Here is a 14,655-nt window from a genome sequence, read left to right as displayed (position 1 = left end):
ACATTTCACTTTAGTAGTGATTTGTAATGTTTGTTATACTTGCTTTCTCTGAGTTCTCTTGTTTGTAGCATGATTCCTTCTTAATGGTGGGATAATCATTTGTGACTATCTTTCAAAGCAGATTATTTGATATAGGCAACAGTCAGTCAAAAGGCCTTTAAAAATACCCTCATTTCTTTTGATTTCATGCTGTAAATTACAGCAAGGAGTATTAAGGACATTTCAGTGAGCATGCCAGACATCAGGTAAGGTTTTGGCATGTTGGGCCATTGTAAATCTTACTTCTTCTGACAGCCATGTAAATAACACCTGGGCTAAACGATGCAATGCCTTTCTGTCATAAATGAAAGAGTCGGAGTTGCCTTTCGGTACGTTGACTTTTAAAAATGGAGAGGTCTTGTAGTATCAGATAGTTGGCATAGTTCGGACTGCTCAAGTTTTCAATGAGTCAAGTAGAAACCCCTCTCTATCAAACTACGGGAAGTGAGTCTAGAATGGAGCTGAATGCATAATGGCAGCTGCCTTACCCACTGATGATGCGTTGGCTAAATTGCGATTTTATAATTTTGATGTTGATAATTTGTGAGATAAGCTTACAACTTGTGACAACCCAAGCAGTGGTTGCTCAGCTGCCTCAAGGATTTGGGTGAGCATAGCAGAGAACTGCAATTACTTTCTCACTAAGAGATCAGATTTCTCATTGGATGGCTCCCTGATAAAATATGTTCTCCCTCTGCATGGTGAGACAAGAGAAAGTTTTGGCACATTTTTCTAACTGGAGGTTAAGCTGGAGGTGATTGTCCCTCTCTTTGGGTTTTTGCACTTTACTCCTGCAAACCAAAAGCACCTGTCCTTGTCGTACTCTCACCCAGGTCTGCCTTGAACTTTCAGTTTCTTTCTCTCTCTCTCTCTGCATGTGTATGTGTATTACGTGCGTGTGCGTGTGTCTTCATGCTTCCTCTTCCGTGTCTTCTCCACAACTTTCTGTGCTCCTCTAGATCTTTCTATCCCTCTATCTCATTTCTTATAAAGCAACTTATGTCCCCTGCTCCTAGGCTTCTGTAAAATGTATCCCCATATGTGCTCAGTCAAAAAAAAAATAGAGTCCTCTACAATATCTACCTCCCTCAGAAGGTGAGGAGGGATGAATGCGAATAGCTTGTAACTGAAATGAATTCTTTCTCTTGAATATTCTTCCTTTATTTTTTGAGCATTCTGGAAGGCCTTTAGTTTCCCACACTATCTGGGAGATAAATCTTTTTAAACCATCTTTGTCTAGTCAATGAGCTATCTGTTATTCACAAAAAGCTCAAAGAAAAATGTAAAAACCTGTGTTCATTCTTTTCCTCCTTTCTGTCCCTGACCCCACTTTCTCCCCAACTCCCTATCTTTCAGTGTATGTATCTTTTTCTCATACTCTGTTCTTCTCCTTCACTCCTTCTATTTCATCTTTCTCTCTTTTTTTAAATGATGGAAATTGCAAGGTTTCCTTTCTTGACAGTTATGACTAAAGGACCATGCACCTGCTCAGGTAGAATAAATGGGGGGAATGCTGAAGCAAGTATTTATGCTAACTAATGTAGTCTCCTTTCTTGCCTTCGAAAGCAAGCCAGCAACTCAGAAAAGCCGCCCCTCAAATAAGCACACGGAAAGCTTTTACATTCACACTCTCTCTGATGTCAGAAGAGGTCCTTGCATCTCAGCTCCATGAGCCTCACAGGGGCACAGGTGCTGTTTCCTTAGAGATGAATGGATGCTTTGCTCACAGGAAAAGGGAGAAATTGTCTCTTCTTTGTAAGAAGGAAATAAGAAGAAAAGCAGAGGAGAGGGCAAAGACAAGAAGGTTTTACTAATAAATGGCTTAGAAACCCCGCCTTTCCCAGCAAGATCTTATAAACTCCAGTGTTTCTAGGTTGGGTTTAAATATACTTTAAAAATAGAATACCGAATACTCTTTAAGTTTGCATTCTCATTTTCAAAGCCTGCTCCAACTCCATTTCTCATCTCTTTTCCCTCTCTGATAGGAAGAAGCTGTTCTGCTGTAACAACTAGTTAATTAGTAGGTAAATCTCATTGAATAAACATAGTCTTTTCTCTAAAGGACAAGTTACTTGAAAAGAGGACAAAGATCTCGTCTCGGCTCTCCGCCTCTGTTCTCCCCTCTTCATTTCTTCTCACCCACTCTATTTCCTTTGCCCTAATGGATAATCCAGAAAAGTTTCATCATTCCAGCTGGTTAATACGTCTCTCTCTTTTTTCAAATTTATTTATTATTTATTTATTTTGGCTGCGCTGGGTCTTTAGTTGCGGCATGTGGGGTCTTCGTTGCGGCATGCGGGATCTTTAGTTGTGGCATGCAGACTTCTTAGTTGTGGCATGTGGGATCTTTAGTTGTGGCATGCAGGCTTCTTAGTTGTGGCATGTGGGATCTAGTTCCCTGAACAGGGATCAAATCTTGGGCCCCCTGCATTGAGAGCATGGAGTCTTACCCACTGGACCACCAGGGAAGTCCCAATACGTCTCTTTAAGTCTATTGATTCTCCTCTCTATTTCCTTTTTCTTTCTCGTGATTAATTTTCTTTTTTTCTAGAAGAACTTGGTTGGTTTGTCCTGTGGAGTCCTCAGTTTGGATTTTGCTGATTGCCTCTCTGGAGTGGGGTTTAACATGTTCCTTATTCCTTGCATTTCCTGTGAACTGGTAATAGGTCTAGAGGCTTGATCAGATTCAGCACTGAATTTGGGGGGACAAGACTATGCCACAGGTGGTGTTATGTACTTCCAATAGAAGGTGTATCAGGATATCCAGTTGTCCCTCTGTTTTGAGGTTAGAAGTCATTGATGATCATTGTCTAGATTCAATAATTCTTTAGTGGTTGCAAATGAGGATATTTAATTCAGTCATTTCTCCATATATCAGCTAGAGGACTTATGTAAAAAGACTTCTTCTTGTCAAATGTTTGTTAAGGTAATTTTATCCTATATAGGATAGGCATGATAAATGCTTGTTTCTTTTTCCTGGGTTATAAGTTTTTAAAGTCATCAGGTGGTTTCCTAGCTGCTTTGAAGGTAACCGTCTAGAAAAACCAGACTCAGGAACAGGGGTTTGGAGGCACAGGAAATGCAGAAATAGGACAGATAGAAGGCAGTCCAAACAGGGCACCTTACTGAGTCAGCTAGCAGAGTGAGCCACTGGTGTTAAACCTGCCTGGGAAACTTTGGGGGCTGGAATAGAAGGCTTCCATGCTATCCTTCTTGAGGGAGCTAGGTGGATGGATGTGCTGCACCCTGGCTCTTCTGTCCTGATACGGGCTCTAGAAGCCAGATAAAACTGTCAGGTAAAGAAGTGCCTGTTCTGGCAGTTGTAAGTTGAGCCACTGTGCCCTGAGGTAATAAGGGTGAGGGGATGTGGATGAGGCACTAACAGAGACCACTGCAGTCCACCCCTTTCCCCTTTTAGCACCCCACATTAGGTTTAGTCTGCCCTGTCACTGAGTCTTCAAGTGGTAGTTAGTGACAACCGAAAAAACCAAAACACTCTGCATTCCTGTTCTGTAGGAAGAAGCTGACGCTGTTGATGGCGGAGCAGAAAAATACAAAGAATGGAAGTCCTTGATGGCACTGCTGAATCAACCAACCCTTATGTCTGCCTAACTTCTGAACTACCAGGTATGTGAGACAATAAATTATTTTATTGTTTAGCCATTTTTTAGTTGAGCTTTCTGTAAATGGCATTCAAAAGCATGCTATCTATAATAGTACTATTTATTAACCCCATTTAACAGATGAAAAAACTGAGTCACAGACAGGTTAAAGGAATTTGCCAAAGGTTGATAAGGACAGTAAGTGACTCAGCTGGCTGGTGCTTGAGCCCGAGTATGTCTAATTCTAAAGACTTAATGATATAGTCACTATGTTCTTTATAACAAAATGTGAATCTCTAAGAGAAAGATAAGACCTCCCCAAAAGAGTTTCCTCAATTTTCCATCTGTACAAGAGCTTCAAGGAGCCATGCACATGAACAAAACCATTGGAGGATGGAGCCTGCCTACCCAACTGACTTCTTGTCATGTGAAGGCAGCCGTGAGTCACCAGCTAGGACTCCTGACATCACTTTATTGATGGGCCAGGATTATGCACAGCAGCCCCCTGGGGGTCATGGGTAAGAGTTACATGAAAAATGCAGCTTGGGCCCAAAGCCAAATTGTGGTTCCCTACTCTTACCTCCACAGAAGCCTGGACTAAGGGACTTGCCAGTGGGGAGTGCTGACTTGGTCGAGTAGACCCTTGTCCAGACATGATCTCATAAACCCACTCACCAGGCAAAGTCGGGGCCAGGACAGTGGGAAGGAAAGAGCTGACCTCTCCTTTTGGTGCAAAGTAGTGCCAGCTCTCATTATGTGGGACAGGACCCAACCTATGGTGCTTCTCAGCAATCATTAGCCATTCATTTCTCTGGGGGAGGGTTGAGAGAGAAGTTAAAGCTCTTTACCCTGCACTTCTCAAAGAAAGGCACAGTATTGGTGGGCTGAGGTGGGAATGTGGAGAGAAGGAGGTGTTTTCTCCCAGGTCAGCAAATTTTTTCTGTAAAGATCCAAATAGTAATATTTTAGGCTTTGGGGGTCACACATGGTCTATGTTGCATATTCCTCTTTATTTGTCTGTTTGTTTTCCAACCCTTTAAAAATGTAAAAACTATTCTTAGTTGGTGGCCAGTCCAAAAACAGGACATAGGCTAAATTTGGCTGGGAGTGGGGGGAGTCTAACCTCTTAATCCATTAATTGCCAAGCCTGGGGTCAACGTTTAATGCCCTCTGACATGGCATCAGGACAGGGCTTTACTTAAAGCAGCTCCAAGTCCATACTGTACCCTAGGCCAAAAAGTCATTTCCATTTCCATATCCTAAATCTACTTAGATCTGTAGCTGTACAGTTCAATATAGCTTGCCAGGGACGATTATATGAAATTAGTTGCCAGCCACCCTAAACATAGTTCAAGTAACACAGTGCCTGCAGTATGCCAGTGTCTCAGATTTGAATATGCATTCTCTTTCATTCTTAAAGTTCAAAAAAACTTGAAAATTAAAATTTTGGCTTGTTCATTGAAGTTCAAAGATGAATGCCCCAACTCCCACTTTCCTTGTTTGCTCTCTCTATAGTAAGAGGAGACTCCTTCTGCAAAGCCGGGCTTCCCTCTGCAGCCCCGACACCCTGGGCACACACCAGAATGCCCCGTCCTCTTCAAATCTGACTTAATCCTGTGCAGTCAGTAGGACTCACATGATTCTCATGGCACCAGCCCCAAGCTCATCATGTTAAGGAAACACATACACGTGAGTTGAAACTGTTCTTTCTGCCAACAAGCGCTTCTTTCCTTTCAAGCTGGCTCAGTTTCTGGGTGGTTTCTATGATAAACCACCCAATCCCTTGCATGTTTCTTCCCTGAGTCATGTAATTCCACCAGGAGGTATCCTCAGATAGGCCCAGCGTCTAAGCCAGACCAGGAGTCAATCAGTCATTACTCAGCCAGGCTGCACTTGACCATCTTTTCTTCTCAACACATAATCCCTGCATATCTCAGGCACATTTTCTCACTGTACAGCTCTGTGTCAGCCTTCAGATCTTGATATTCACTTGCTAATTCCTATTTCATACTGCTTTTCCTGGTTTCCCCTCTCCAATCAATGCAGATATGCTGTGTGTCCTCTAAGTGTTCCAATCATCCAAGGGTAGTTGCCCCATTGTTCTTATTAATTTGCCATTTGGCACTTGGAGAGGGTGGCCCTGGAGAGTTTCCTGAGCTCTCATGTCCCCAGGCTATCATTCCCTCACCCTCTGTGGTCTCCCTTCTTCCTCTGTTGGATCACCTTGGCCTCATCACCCCCTCTGATCTTGTGATAAGTACAGTGTCCCACACATCTCTGATTGCAGTTTTTTAAGCAGTTAGGTCACAGTATAGCTTTTTTTCCTTTCAAATCCATGTTGAGATCTCCAGCCTTGTGGTCTCTAACTTTCTCTGACTTTTCTCCTAAGGCAAAGCTTTCATCCCTGGATTTTAATCAGGATGCCTTTTTATATTTTTCCTTTTCCTTTCCCACAGCCAGTGTTCTGACTAAAAGACTAAAACTTGTGTCTTAAGCTGATCCAAATCTCCCCTGAGTCCCTGAGTAAACCTAACTTGTAAAGAAAGCATGTTCCTGCTAGTCTTTTTAATTCCTTTATAAGACTCTGAGTTTGAAATAAGCTCCATGGACTTTTTTTCCTGATTTTCATTCTAAGAAGATGCCTTCTTTCCTCTATGATAAACCACCCAACCCTTTGCATGTTAGCCATCCAGTTCCACTGTATTTGCTCATTGATAAAATCTGCCACTTCTTGTAGACTTCTTGTAGTAGACTTTCAGGACCTAAAATAGAGGAACATAATGTGGGGCAACTGGTCTAGTGCTTCCTATGATGCCCAGCATGAAGGGTTTAAAGATCAGATTCACACATTAATGTTCTGTGGCTCATGGGGGAATGTAGGTCCTTTTCGTAGTTCACAGTAGTTTTGGCTAAGACACAATTTAAAAGAAAGAAAACATGCCCTAGTCACAAAAATTATTCCATGTACCTGTAGCTAAAAAGCCTGTATATTAAAGCTTTCCTGTTTGGAGGTGATCCTTTCCTGGAATGAAGGGACTCTCTCCCAGGGATATACCTGTTCGGCTGAGGCTGCTGTACCCAGAGCCATGTCCAGCTGCTGTCCAGACACAGACCAAATGTCCATGTGCTCTCCAACTGGCTGCTGTGGCCCCAGCATGGCACTTGGTATCTCAAAAACTGGCCCTTGTATTTGCTCATGAGGTTTCCTCCGTACGTTGGGTACTGGAGCTGCCGGTCACAGGCCTCCTCCTTGCTGAGTTTGTTTTTTTTTTTTTTTGTGGTACGCGGGCCTCTCACTGTTGTGGCCTCTCCCGTTGCAGAGCACAGGCTCTGGACGCGCAGGCTCAGCAGCCATGGCTCACGGGCCCAGCCGCTCCACGGCATGCGGGATCTTCCTGGACCGGGGCACGAACCCATGTCCCCTGCATCGGCAGGAGGGCTCTCAACCACTGCGCCACCAGGGAAGCCCCTCGCTGAGTTTTGACCAGTGGAGATCAGACTCATGGAACCAAATTAGGAACAAATTGCAGCATCAGGTTTAGGCCTTGTGTGGCAGGCTCCTTCAAGTTCACAACTGATGTGCCATTTCCCGCTTAACATGGTACACATGCAAACCTTTGCAGCTAACCAGTGAGAAAGAGACAAGCAGCCTTTGGAACCTGGAAGCCAGCCAGTTAGGCCTTGGTGTTCTCCTGTTGAATATGAGCAACATCACAGAATATCAACATTAAGGCAAGGCCACACTGGTCATGATGGATCAAGACAAAAACAAGACCACAATCATGTCAACTTCTGGCAAAACATGACACTGTCCAAACCACAAAATATCAACCATTCCTCTTCTGGTTAATGTGAGTGATTGCCAAGTGTGACTTTAGCCTTGGTCTAGTCTTCCCTCTCTCCAGATGAGATTTATTAAGATACCCTAAGATAGAATTACCTCACCTCCACTTCCTGCAGCAACCAATTCACAGCAGAACTCTGCTTCCTTAAACCCTCTGCAGAATCACCTAACACAAGCTAAAATCCCACAAGAATTTCTCTGTAACCCCCTTTTACTCAGATGCATCACAATTCCCCATGGTGTGCTTTTTTTTTTTTTTTCTTTGCAGCAAGGAATAAATTCAACTTGTTCAACTACTCGTGTATTCCTGGTGGTGGTTGGCTGGAGGATGTTGATACCAGGAACAGTTTACAGCAGGGTCAAAGACACTTTATTCTTTAGTTTTTAAGTTAAAAAACAAAGCCCCTTTCCCTGATTTGGGACAATATGGATTTATTCATCAGCATGGTCAGACAGAGCAGGAGACTTGTAGTAGATGTGCTCTGAGGTTGAGAGGAAAGGGCTAGAGACTGGCAAGAGGAAGACAAAGTTTGGGCAGAAAAAGAGAATTAGGTTCTGTGCTCTGACGCTTCTCTCCTAATCCTCCAAGTGTTGGAAGGGGAGCAAGGCCCTGTGCTTAAGGCAAACCCAGCCTCGGCATTTCGGGCATCCAAGAGTGATCTACTGGTGCCATGCTTCCCATGAGGCCCTTCAAGACTGGCAGCTCCAACGGTGCCATCACATACAGGCGACAACACAGAGAAGTGGAGATGTAGTGCATATAGACACATGAAGAGCCCCAGGCACAACACATCATAAAGGCAGATCCAATAATTTCCTGTCTCTCCTAGTGGCACATGGAGGTTAGCCAGGGAGAGAAGAAGCATGTTTGTTTTGGAAGACCCCAGTCAGGAATGGGACATGTATTCCAGTAGAGCCAAGGCCAACCTGGCAACCGCCTTGAAGATTGACTACAACAGGTCACAGTGGTGAAAGCGGAATCTCACCAATGATGCCAAGAACAGCCCACCAGCTAAGGCCATCTATGTGGTACCAACTGAGATTGGGAGAATAGGGACACACACCTTCCTGGTGGACATTAGGTTGTGGCTCCAGAAGGTCCCTAGGGCACCGGAGTCAATCCAGGTGGTAGGGAATGAGTGTGGGAGAGCAGGACTAGGCTGTGACAGAAACATGCGTATGAATTGACCCCAAAGGTCACTGCTGCTACAGATGGAGAGAACACAGAATGAACAAGCAGCCTGAATTATGATATTGGGTGCACAGATTTCAAATTCAGTTCTAGAAATTGAACACACATGTACATGTTCATTTGCCTATTCAAGTGAGAATTCATGCCATCACACTGGTACAACTCAATGGAGGAATGGCAAAAGCTCTTCCCTCCTCGCTGGTTCAAAGAGACAAGCCCAGGGCTAGAGACAAAAAGTTGGAGTGGGGCTTGTTCCTGTAGAGAAATCCCATATGTATGGTAACTGTGCATATACTCACATGAAGAGCCCCAGGCCCAACACATCATAAAGGCAGATCCAATAATTTCCTGTCTCTCCTAGTGGCACATGGAGGTTAGCCAAGGGAGAGAGGAGTGAGAGCTCTTCTGGGGGCTTGCTGTTTAGAGAGGCAGAGAGGGAGAGAAGGAGAGGGAAAGGGAGAGGGAGAGAGGGAGGGAGAGAGAACAGGACTGGGGTGGCTCCTTCCCAGTGAGAAAATGTTGGTGGAAATTCCTCTCTGTGCGTAGGCTGAAGTAGAACACGTCGGAGTGGGGATGTGTAGGAGAATAGTTCGTCCTGTAAAAACTAGCATTTGGTCATGCGTCTCATACATCTTTGGGGGAAGCTGTTACCTGAACTCTCAGCTCTAAGGACAGGGGTTGGGTTAAGAGAAGGAAGAGGATGATTTGGGTGCCACCTGGGTTATAGAATCATGGAGAAAGCATGGCTCTGAAGAGATGATGTAGGCATTTCCCCCTACTTTCTTTTTAAAAGTCTGTCACTTTAAAATATATAAATATATTCTCACAAAAATTCAAGCACCATTAAAAATTTTAAGTCCCCATTTACCATTGGCTACATGCTAGTCTCTGACCCAGTGGTAAAGTGAGTTCTATTACCCATTTGGGGTGTGTTTTTACAGACTTTATTATATACATTTATATTCCTGTGTGTAACAAATAGCATGTGCTTTCTGTGTCATGCTGTTATTCTTGCACATATACTTCTTGCACAAGCTTTCCAAATTGGGATTTTACTATACATACTGTTTGTAACCTGATTTTCCCCTGAATAATGTGTTGTGAACATTTCCCTTAGTCATTAAATCTTTAAAAACTATTTTAAATTTTTAAAATAAAATTTTAAATTTTTATCTAAAAATGCATATGTATTATGCAGTGTTTAAATTTTAAAGTAGTAATTTAAGACTTATAATGAAGAACATCTGTCCTCCCTATGAATCCCCTTCCCCAAACTTTTAGCTGTTGCTTTATTTATTTATTTATTTATTTAATTTATTTTTGGCTGTGTTGGGTCTTCATTGCTATGTGTGGGCTTTCTCTAGTTGCAGTGAGTGGGGGCTACTCTTCGTTGTGGTGTGCGGGCTTCTCCTTGCGGTGACTTCTCTTGTTGCAGAGCACGGGCTCTAGGTGCACGTGGGCTTCAGTAGTTGTCGCTCGCGGGCTTAGTTGCTCCGCGGCATGTGGGATCTTCCCGGACCAGGGCTTGAACCTGTGTCCCCTGCATTGACAGGCAGATTCTTAACCACTGCGCCACCAGGGAAGCCCGGTAATTGCTTTTAAAACAGCATGTTTATATTATTTCTTAATTTATCATTTTTAGACATATCTAATAAATTCCTGTTGTAAAAGAAGAGTTAGACTTCTTCTATCTCCCATGTTCCTACTGTCTCTCTTTCCATTCTGTGAATATTATACTGATTTTCGATTAAATAAATTGGGTGTTTTTCTTATTATGAAAATGTATTGTTCACTGATGAACCAAAGTATATGTTGTGATTAGATTTCCTTCCTTGTACAACTTTTTCCCCCTTTACTTAGCTTTCTAGCGCATTATCCAACAGAATTTTTAAAACTTTAAAACTTCATATACTGGTTACACACACCAGGCGTTCCAGTCACACGTAGACACAGATCTCCTGGAACCTCCATCTAGACTAGTTGTTTTCTCAGCCTGCTGCACAGGAATTTCCACTGTCCCTCACTACGTTAGTTCATCTGTGTCTTGAATATCATGTCTCCTTTTTTCTTGGTTTGTCCCTTTACTCTGGTGGAGCATATCTTTCATTACACTGCTGGTTGCCTAACCAATATCCATTATCCTCTTCTTACCATCTAATGGAATCCTTATATTATTAGGCTTAGCAAATAACAAAGCTATGTTTCCCAGGCTCCCTTATGGATAGGTATGGTCAATGATATACAAATTTGTGGGATTTCTGAGATAGCTCTTTTGCCCTCTGTGCATGCTTCTTTCTTCCTCTTTCTTCTGCCTGGAATATGGATGTGATAGCTGGTACTCCGAGAGCTATAAAGTGACCATGAGGATGCATGTACTAATAATAGCAATCTTAAACATAGAATGAACTGTGTCCCTGATGATTTCTTGGATCACATGCTGGCTTGACTCTGTACCTCTAGACTTATTTTTGCTAGAGAAACAAAGAAACAAACCTTTATGTGTTTAAGCTGACTGCAATTGGCTCTATAACTATACAATTCCTAACTGATAAAATTTCTTCCTGAGAAAGGATGGATTGAGGTAACTTTTTAAAGGCATTGTGTGTCTGAAATAATTTTATTTCTTCATAAAAATTAACTGACATAAAGAAGATGTGGCACATATATACAATGGAATATTACTCAGCCTTAAAAAGAAACGAAATTGAGCTATTTGTAATGAGGTGGATAGACCTAGAGTCTGTCATACAGAGTGAAGTAAGTCAGAAAGAAAAAGACAAATGCTGTATGCTAACACATGTATATGGAATTTAAGAAAAAAAAAATGTCATGAAGAACCTAGGGGTAAGACAGGAATAAAGACGCAGACCTACTGGAGAACGGACTTGAGGATATGGGGAGGGGGAAGGGTGAGCTTTGACAGGGCGAGAGAGAGTCATGGACATATACACACTAACAAACGTAGTAAGGTAGATAGCTAGGGGGAAGCAGCCGCATGGCACAGGGATATTAGCTCGGTGCTTTGTGACAGCCTGGAGGGGTGGGATAGGGAGAGTGGGAGGGAGGGAGACGCAAGAGGGAAGACATATGGGAACATATGTATATGTATAACTGATTCACTTGGTTATAAAGCAGAAACTAACACACCATTGTAAAGCAATTATACACCAATAAAGATGTTAAAAAAATTAACTGATAGTTTGAATAGATATAGAATCATAGAGATCACTTTCTGTAAGACTTTTGAATGTGTTGCTTCTCTGCCTTCAAACATTCACTGTTCCTGTTGGGAAGAACAATGCCCTTCTGATTCTTCACTCTTCTTAGGAGGATCTTTCTTTTAAAGTTGGTATTCTGAAACTTCACAGTGATGTGCAATAAAGGAGATCTCTTTTCATTAATTGTGCTGGGCGTTGAATGGGTCCTTTTACACTGGAAGTTCAAGTTCTTTAGTTCTTTTCTTGTATTATTTATTTAATAATTTTGTTGTTTTCTCTATTTTCTCTTTCAGGAACTATTAATCAGATTTGGTCATGGGAATAGTTCTCTAGTGTTCTAATCTTTTCTTTCTGATTTTATTTATTTATTTAGTCTTTTGGTTCTATCTTCTGAGCAATTTTCTCAACTTCATTTTCCAGCTCTTCTTTTGAATTCTTAAAATTTCAGATGCCTTTTCCCCCCCAAAGCTCTTTCTGATTCCTGGATTTTCTCTTCTTCTCTCTTTACCCTCCCTTCCACTCTCCTTCCTTTTCCCACCTCCTTCCCTACCTCTTTCCCTTCCTTCCATACACTGATCTTGTTTTAGGGATGCAGTATCTTCTCTTATTGCTGAGGATGTTAATTATAGTTTATGTCGGTCTGTTCTTTATTTTTAGTTTTTTCTGTTGCCTACAAAATCTTTGTTTCCTTTGAGTTTCTTTCTTCTCTTTGTATGTTTGATTCTTGGTCTTTCATATTAGGTTCTCCTCAGATATCTAAGGATGTTTTTGATGTTTTCATATTTCGGAGCAAGGTGCTAAAAGTTGACTGAAAGCTGTGTGTATATGTACTTGTCATTTGATAGAGTTCATGTAGAATGATTGGCCATCTCTTTGGGAAACCCAAATACTCAGCACTTATGGATCATTTCTGTGGGTCATATAGGGTATCAGAATAGGCCATCTCAAAACATGCCACTTTGGCCTGGGGATTATTTTGAGCTGAAGGCAACTGGGAAGAAGCATATGCAAGGAAAGCTTTCTTCCCTCCCCTATTTGCCTAAAAGCAGGACATAAATTTTTCTCCCTTTCCCATATCAAGAAGGGTAGAATTCTTAATCACCAGGAGAGACCCTTTAGACTCTTAGGAACCCAGAGACGGGCACCAAGAGGAATCTACATAACAAAATATTAGATAACTCTTATCTTCCATTATTTTCCCCCATATACTTACCTTCCCACAGTTTGTCATGCCTAAATGCCTAAACCTCTTTTCCTTTGTCTTATCACTTCTCCACAAATTTATTGTTCTTTGTTAAGATGCTATATAAACCTCAAATTCTGACCACCTCTTTGAATGACTCATCATTGACTTCTCCCATGTGTATGCATGATGCACATATTAATACATTCTTTTTTCTCTTGTTAGTATATATCATTCTTTCAGTTTATTTTTCATTCCCAGCCACTGAATCTAAGAGTAGAGGAATTTTTTCCTCCCCTGCAATCATTTTTCTGGGACCATGTGACTTCTCCAGAGAAGAATTTATCAGTATCCTGCTGCCTGGCTGCCCACTGTTTAGCTGAGTATTTTTTAAGCTGAGTAGGGGACTGGTGCTCTTCTGGTTCAGTAGGTCGACTTCCATTTATCCACTTAGCCTCAGTTTTCAGTAGATACCTCTACACTGCCTGGTGCACTGGGGTCTAGAGACACTGATTCCATTTTTACTCCAGAATAAAGCTCCAGTGTCCTGCAATGGAAGGGGCAAGGTAGGAGGTCTAGCTGGTGGGCTGGGAGGGAGCTGGGGGTTCATATTCTGCCAGTGACTTTCAATGCCTCTCCTTTCCCCTCTGCCTTTCTCAGGCTCCCACCTTGTCCCCACCTTCTTTGGCTCTGAGTGTCTCCAACCTGTGAGTCTTTCTGAGGGTCTGCATCGTGAAGTGGCTCGGTTCTCACTCTCATCCGTCTCTGATGGTGGTTGGTGTTTACTTTCTTGTATCTTCTAATTCCTTGATCCATATTCCAGCTTCTCAATTTTGTGGACCTCTCTTGCCGGCTTTCCCCTCATTGTCCTTGTCTCTTTCCCCATGTACTCATTTAGCGTGCTTTAAAGAGCATAAATTTGTATTTTCAGCTTTAAGTTAAACAGAAGACCCCTAGTCTTATAAACAAACAAACAGTTCAAAATGTGATGTAAGCCTACTCAAGGTCACTCAGTGGCTCGAAGAATTAGAATAGAACTCTGAAGTTTGAGTTAATTGCTGTGGTGAGATTTGCTGATAAGTGGGTTCAACTAATCATCTTTCATAATTGAAACTGAGAGCCTGAATCTTCCTCCTTCTTTTTAAAATTGTATTTTTTTTTGAGTTTAGTAAGCCTTTTGTTTGTTTGTTTGTTTTAACAACTTTATTGGAGTATAATTGCTTTACAATAGAGTGTTAGTTTCTGTTGTATAACAAAGTAAATCAGCTATATATGTACATACATCCCCATATCTCCTCCCTCTTGCGTATCCCTCCCTCCCACCCTCCCTATCCCACCCCTCTAGGTGGTCACAGACCACCGAGCTGATCTCCCTGTGCTATGTGGCTGCTTCCTACTAGCTATCTATTTTACATTTGATAGTGTATATATGTCCATGCCACTCTCTCACTTCGTCCCAGCTTACCCTTCCCCCTCCCCATGTCCTCAAGTCCATTCTCTATGTCTGCGTCTTTATTCCTGTCCTGCCCCTAGGTTCTTCAGAACCATAAAATTGTATTTTTAAAACTGAAGTCTGC

Source organism: Phocoena sinus, chromosome 9 (genome assembly GCF_008692025.1).
Source record: "Phocoena sinus isolate mPhoSin1 chromosome 9, mPhoSin1.pri, whole genome shotgun sequence".
Taxonomy (NCBI): domain Eukaryota; kingdom Metazoa; phylum Chordata; class Mammalia; order Artiodactyla; family Phocoenidae; genus Phocoena; species Phocoena sinus.
The sequence above is the reverse complement of the archived record's forward strand: the minus strand, read 5'-3'. Positions refer to the sequence as shown.